Source organism: Falco naumanni, chromosome 12 (genome assembly GCF_017639655.2).
Source record: "Falco naumanni isolate bFalNau1 chromosome 12, bFalNau1.pat, whole genome shotgun sequence".
In the NCBI taxonomy this organism is placed as follows: Eukaryota; Metazoa; Chordata; class Aves; order Falconiformes; family Falconidae; genus Falco; species Falco naumanni.
This window is the reverse complement of record NC_054065.1, coordinates 33,575,738-33,583,295: the sequence shown is the minus strand read 5'-3', so window position 1 is coordinate 33,583,295 and position 7,558 is coordinate 33,575,738.

The following is a 7,558-nucleotide window of genomic DNA, read 5'->3' as shown; positions in this document are numbered from 1 at the left end:
AGGTTGCTGCAGATAGCAATAAGCTCTCCCCTTTACCTTCCCTTCTCCAGGTTGAGCAAACAAGTGCTGAATGGAGGGGTAGGGTCTCTTCCCTCTCCTGCTGACTCCCCTTTTGCTAACACAGCGCAGGGCTTGTCTGGCTGCCTTTGCTGCAAAAGCATGATCAGCAGATCCTGGTCAGCTTGGCCCCTGGGGGCTCTTCTATGAAGCTAGCCCTCAGCCTGTCCCCTTGGGTAGGGAGTTCTGTCTGCCCTGGGGCAGGACTTGGCACGTGCCTTTGCTGGCCCTCACGAGGCCCTGCCAGCCCACTTCTCCAGCCTGTTGAGGCCCTTCTGCAGAGCAGCCCTGCCTCCAGCTTGGTGCAGAGCACCAACCTGCCGAGAGTACATTGCATCCCATCTTCCAGGTCACTAACGAAGACCTAGATAGTATCGACCTCTGAAGAATGCCCTTAGTAATCAGCTGCCAGTTAGACTGCAGACTACAGACAGTGGTTGTGGGTTTTGTGCAATGATTTGCATCTTCACATAATTACTTGTTTTCACACTGTTTAGTTTCATCACAAATTTTCTGTCTTACCATTTTTTCAATGACTTATAGGAAGCGTGTTAGAAGCAATTTAAAATTATGAAGAACATAAAACCAAAAGTGTCTGTCTTTCCTTAATGTTGATAATTCTATTGCTCGATACATATAGAAATGGAAGTACAGAAATAAAGCTGGCTGCCAACTCCCTACTACATATATCACACAAGGTATCCAATCTTAAAATTAAATCTGACTTGAAGAGTTACAAGCACATTCTTCTTCATTGTATGAAAACATGACTGGGTCAGATTGAAAAGCAAAAAGTACCTCTAGAAGCCCGTTCCAACGTGACAGTGCTGTCTGAGGCGGTACAGCCTTCTCTTATGCTGCCTGCCTTGGGCAGCAAGAGGAGCTGAAGCTACGGAGAGTCTGAGATGCAGCTCTGTGGGCTTAGCTCTGTGAAAATTTCATGTTGGCTTTATGGAGGGGGATGTAAATAGCTGTTCACAGGTGCTGTTCTTGTATTTATCTCAGAAGCTTCAGAGGAACACACAGGAACAAACCTGGACTTTAATTTAGGGTACCTTCAAAAAGATGGCATTGTATCCAGAGGACTGTGCCCGGCTTAACCATCTGCGTCAGATCCGAGTGCAGTATTGATTTCTTCTTCTCTGAATGTTGCTTCTTGTGCCCTGAGAGCCATTTTTTGAGGTGTTCTGCTGTGCCGAGTGCCCCTTGAGGAGGAGTTCACTGCTCCCAGTCTTCCCTGAGGTTTTGCCCGACCCTGTACATTAGTGATGAATGCTTAGAGTCTCATAAGGGAGAATGATCCAGAAAGTCACTTTTCCACTCTGAAACACTGTGAACGTCTCATTTGTTAGGAAGTGCCTGAAAGTTTTGTGTGTGAAATAATCATTGTGCACCTTTGAAAGAAAAGAAGCATTCTCATTTAGCTTTTCATTTCTTGCACCAGCTACTGACAAATAAATATTAGTGTCAGCCAGTTGTTAGCCTTCAATCATTCATGCCTCAGGAGCTGAAAGAGTGTTCTCCAGTATTTCTGAGCTTCCTTGAACCTCGATTTTCAGTGGTTTAGTTCCTATGAAATGAATGTATTTTCTAGTATCCCAGTGATAAATTCACTGTTGATTATAAAGCACTTGTATATAAAAAAAGAATGCAGAAGTGCCTGGATGAATAGTTATGATCAGCTCAGAGAAGCAAGCATAGAAAATCTCTGCTTTTCAACCTGAGGCACTTTAAAGACTTTTTTCCACAACCAGCTTCCCTGCCTTTTAAGAGCTGGACCTTTTGGAGCACCCACCTTGGGCAGTCAGAAACACAGACACTGAAAAACATTAATTGCTTTTGAATATAGAGTGTCTTCTCTTGTGCCACCTTTTTTCTCAGTAAATGGGGTCACCTACCTGTCTTCTAATATAATTTATGAAAATAAATCTCTTCTTTCAAAGTGTAATCTTAGCCTCTCTGATGAGCTCAGTTACTTTGATATCGTCATGCAGAAAAATTATGCTGTGAGATTCTCAGAAGTGACTTTTGATGTTACGCACCTGTGTGCTGGTTTGAGCCACCTTCATGCTCAACATGAAACTCAAACTGCATTTGTTGGAGCACAAGCAACTGAAACTGTTGCTACGTTTTAGTAGAAAGTTTAACTGTGGTTGTCTGGAAAGGTGATGTATTAATAAGTTAAAATATTCTGGTTGGGTAGCTCTGTGAATTTAGAAAAGCTATTTTTTGATTCAGCTAATGAACTGAAAAGCTCATCAGTTGCAGAATAGTATTTGAAATACCCTAAAGGGACCCATTCCTAAAATTGTCTTAGTTAAAGTCTTTGGTGAATAGTTTGGCATGGTTTTGAGGCAGTCATTGCCTCAGCTCATGGCGCCGAAAGCATTTGCAAGGAGGCTTGCTCAAAAGAGCATGCAAGTGTCCCTTTGCGGCTCTGGAGCCTGGTCTGCAGAGCGACATGCTGAGAGCATGGTTTACAGCAAAGTTTGTGGGAACAGGGAGGGCTCAGCATTTTCACACTCTCTTTGAAATCAAAGCCAGTCATTGGAGAGAGTGGGGTGGGAAACAAGGTAAGAGCCTTTAGCCTTGCCAATGCCGGCTTGAGGGCTGGGTCTTCTGGATCAAAGAGTAGGCAGGACCCCAGACTTCACCTTCCCTACACCCCAGTTGTGTTCCTCTGACATGGGAAGCTGGGATAGTGGGGAACCAGAACCACCTGCGGTGAGTGAGTGGGAAGGGGAAGGGGCAGTGGCTGTGTGGCCTGCTGAGGATGCAGGAGCTGGGATGATGGAGGGAAAAGCCTTGGAGCTGTGTCATGCTGATCTGGCTGCACCAGCCTGCTCCTACCCCTCCAGCTCTGCTGTCCAGCCCATCAGAGCTACCAGGGAAGCAAAGCATAGCAAAACCAAGGACTTCCCCAGTGGCAGTAGGGCTTGCTCGTGGTAGGGATGCAAAGCCAGAGCAGATCTGCAGAGGCCTGCTCAATAAAGGTACTTCGGCTGGCCTCTGCAGCCTGTGGGTGAAGCTCTTCTTACAGGTGATTCAGCTGTTTGAAGAGCACAGCATCCCAGAGGGATGGAGGAGTCCGGTGCTAAACCCTCCCCTGATTTCCCAGAGTAAAGGGAAAGAAAAATGCTTCTGGGTTGACCTGGCAGCACTCCATCTGCCCACCTCCCATGGAAACCACTTCACCTCTGGTTTGGCCTCGTGAATAACAGGGATTTGAATTTACCAAGCGAAGTGATCAGCCCCTCCAGCTTGCTATTCATTACTCCAATTAACAATCAGTTGCCTGAAAAATGGGCCAATCTGTTTCTTGGGGAGCGGCATAGAAAATCCACAAGGCAAGCCAATTAGCATACCAGCCCTCACCGTCTAGGGAATTTAGTTTAGTTATTTGGTTGATCTAAGTACCAAAATATTGTTGTTTTGTTATGGAGCATATAATGTTTGTTAAATGGCCGAAATCCCCTGAGGCCCATATGCTGCTGATATTCTCTGCGTCCTTCTGAGGCACTAAGGCAAAACTGTTTTGTCCCGCACATGGCCCCTGTATTTTCCTGGCATGGCATGGCAGCTGGACGCAGGCAGAACAAACCTTCGCCACCCGGGGTGGGCGGGATAGCTTCCCTCCGAAATAGTTGCACACTTGAGCAAGCCCATTGTCTGCCCAGAAAGCATTTCAACCGCCTCTTACCAGGCAGCCGCCACGTACAAAAACTACGCAGAGCCAGTGTTCGGGCAACCTGTCTGCACAGCATATTGTGTGGGGGCAATTAGTTTGCAAATTGCCCATTTGCACATCCGTGCATGAATTGGTTACGTTGCTCCCACAGGATTTATTCTTCTTATCATTACTATTAAGGAAGAGCCATGAATAAATAAGGTAATTTGGACAAACGCCTTTCTCCCCACATGTACACAGCTCTCGCTTCATTCTCGGAGTGAACACACGATGGGTGGGATGCCTAGGAGGAAAAGAGCAGTTCCCAGGGATGCTGCCTCGCTGTGTTTCTAAGTCTCTGGGTTGATGCTGGTGTAATGGTGGCATGTGTTGTGCAAAGTTTTTTGCTTATTTAATAGCATGGGGTTTTTTTGTGGTGAGAGAAAATATATGACAGCTGTCAGCTTGTACTGCCATCACTGGTGCACATGCTCTGTGCTCAGAGATGTGACCCCAATCCTGTAACTGAACCACTCCTCCATTTCTGGGGAAATCCTATGTTGGGATTTCAACAGCCAAAGGAGTACCAGAGCCACCAACATATTCAGCCTGATTTAAAGATACCAGGTTTATTCTGGTCTGAGTTTGCTGGAGCTGGTAGAGAGTCATGTTGGAAGGAAAGGAGTCCAACTGAATGGACAGTCTTGCTTAGTGTTCGGCACCTCATTTAGTTTTCCAGTTCAAAAACTCAAACTGCTACCTAATCAGTAGACAAAAACTATAGATGAGGTGTGGGTCTGGGCATTTTGGTTAGACGTTTCAATTAATCTGCACATGCCAAAGAAAGAGTTTGTGCTCTTACCGCCTTTGATAAAATCTCTGCAGATGTCTAAGGGTCCAGTTATCCAGCTTTGAACCTGGTGATGTTTCTTCACCATCACGAGGAAGGACAAGGGCCCTCCTGAGCTGGGTTTTAGCTCAGCTGCTTACCTTGCATGCCTTGCAGCCCTTAATATAGCTATTCAACTCCTGCTATATCATCACCTCCTCGACCACTGGATTTCAGCCAGATGTTATGACCCTTGGCAGTCCAGGGACTACTACCAGAGCTGTGAAAAGTTATAGACAAGCAAGCTGTGGTCAGGAGGTGTGAATGTGCTACATGAACATCTGCATTTCTTCTGGAAAATCTCAGAGGCTGCTGTTGTAGATGGTCTGTATGACTATCTTTAACTTCAAGTCATTGGTCAGGGTAAAGACAGAAAACTTGCTGCTCTGCAAATATCTTTGACAGCTGTGAAGACTTCTATAAAAGTACTGGTTTAATAAGAATTTTCTCTTGAATTATTTAGCATAGCGCCTGACTTTAACAAAGGTCTGTGCATTTGCACTAGGTCAGCTGCTTCGTTCCTGTCCAGCCTGGTTCTGGTGGCTTGTTCTCGGACACATAACTCTGCTCTGGCACATCTTCCTTCACCACATTCATCATTGCCTGTTTATTACAAGAAAAAGACATTAAAAGCCCACAAGCATTGCTGTACAGATGCATGGTGCTGAATTTTCTAGGGTGCTGTGAGCCTGCAGTGTGCATCACTTTCAGTGGGAATTGGGTAGAGTGGGGCATGTGAAAATCAGACCCATGACATGGGTCAGTGTAACTGGTCTGTAGCTAGCAGCAAAGCAGCCCAGGTCACATGGTGTTTCCCAAACAGCCGGCATCTTGCTGAGGGAGGGCAGCAAGTGATGACCAAGGCAGCATGGTTACCATGCTTCTTTTGCGGTTTTGTAGGACTAGACTATTTTTTCCACTAGACTATTTGGAAGGCAAAATGCAAGGACTCTTCGTTTCCAATTACAGAATTTTTGAAGGCAGAAGAAATTACATCTTTCCTGACCTTCTCCTCCAGAAATTCAACATGTATTTTCTTGTGCACTGATTAGGTGAGTTACCTATGGCAAATCCCCCTCTACATCTCTGTCACTCAGTCCCCAGGGGCCACAAAGCAAAAAAAACCAATAAAAAACCAAAACAAAAAGAGAAAAATCTGTCTCTGCCCCATATCTTTATGCCCTAGTTTTTGAGAATGTCTTTTCTGAGGGTGAATAATTTTACTGTACCCCATGTACACATAACACCATGTATGAGCAGCTAAGTTCATAGCTGTTGCAGCTGAGAACAGTCCATTTTTTTGCCTGCCCATTAGGGAATCCATGGTAAAAAATATATCCTTCTTTCTTACCCAAATTCATCTCACTTCAGAGTAAGACTGTTGCAACCATGGCATTTTATTCAACCTCTTCTTCAGCTGTTTTAGACACCATCCCAAAGGACTGTCTCCAGTCAGCATCCTTTTCCGTGGAGATGTAGACTTGTGTTTGGCTGTAGCTTTTGTGAAAAAAATGATTTATTTCTGTCGGTTGTGGTTAAATTTTTCTGCATACCTGACCTGTCCCTGTGCTATTTAGTGCTCATTTTTAAATCCTCTGCAACTGTGATGAAAACCCAGTAACTTTTAACGTTTCTTTGCAGCCCAGGGGTTAACCAGACTCTACTGGGCTGAGAATAGGCTGGTGTTGATTTGAGAATTTAGCAGTTAAATAGATTCAAAACTAGTCAATATAGGCACAGTCAGTATTTTATAATACTCATTTCTTTTAAACCAAAATGAAATCAAATTCCTTTGAGAAGATGTAGCATTATTTTATCAACATGCTTACATTCTTTGAGCCAACTTCTAATCTGATGGAAAAGGGATCATTTGTCTTTCCTGAAACCATAAAAAGCAGGACTTCCCTGGCACTGTGTTAGCTCTCCCAAATTATTTGCAAATTAAGTTATCTGTTTTTGTTGGATAATTTCCCCTTGAAAAGTGAAGGAGCTGGTAGTTTCCTGTAGCTATCACCAAAAGGTGTGACCACTGCTTCTTCCCTTGTTTAAAAATATGAAAGTTTATTGACTAAAAGAAAATTATTCTGGATGGTGAACAGCAGCTTAACAAGCAGTGTGTTGTAGGAAAGCTAGCTAACAAGCAGGAGATCATGTTTGCTCTTGGTAAATGTAGAGACTTCCTCCTTACTTTCTTTGGCTGTATTGGTCACAGTCCTTTTCGATGCTGTCTTTATATTCTCGTATCGGTCCTTGCCATTTCCTGCCTGCCAGCTGGTAACCACTGGTGCAACGACTTCATTGGAGCTGCTGCAGTTTAAAGCAATTAATGATGTAATCCTATGTCTCTTCCCACTGATGGTCCTAAGATTTAAGGAGCTCAGGCTGTGTGTGGTGTAATGAAGGACCAGGACCCCGCTTTCCTGCTACAGGCCACCACGCTCTGATCATAACTGTGGTTCAGATGCTTTGGGGAATGGGTAGCTGCTGCATGTTATTAAAGACACGCAACTGAAATAATAATCGGATAAAAGGATCATTTATTGTCAAACGATTATGGAGCTGCATTATGTGATTTTGTATCTTTTCCTTCAAAATCTCTGCATTTCAAACCAGCTTGTCGTTTTACTCTGTGCCACTAACACTTTGGTATTACACAGGAGTATATTTCACATGGTAAATTCTGTGGAATATGGATTATGTTATCAGGAAATAAATAACAATTTCTCAGGTTGGCCTTGGCTCTGCTGGTGATAATCGTGAAATTATTTGTCCTTAAGCTACAGCAGCAGATTGGATTCTTAAAAACCAAATAGGGAAAAATGCTTTTAGAGTGATTTCCTTACAATAAAAACATGATAGTCTTAAAGCTAACTGATAATCTTTGTGAGTCCATTCCACGTGAAGCAGGGAGCAACCAGATTCCCAGCTGATGTAAGTCAGCGTAG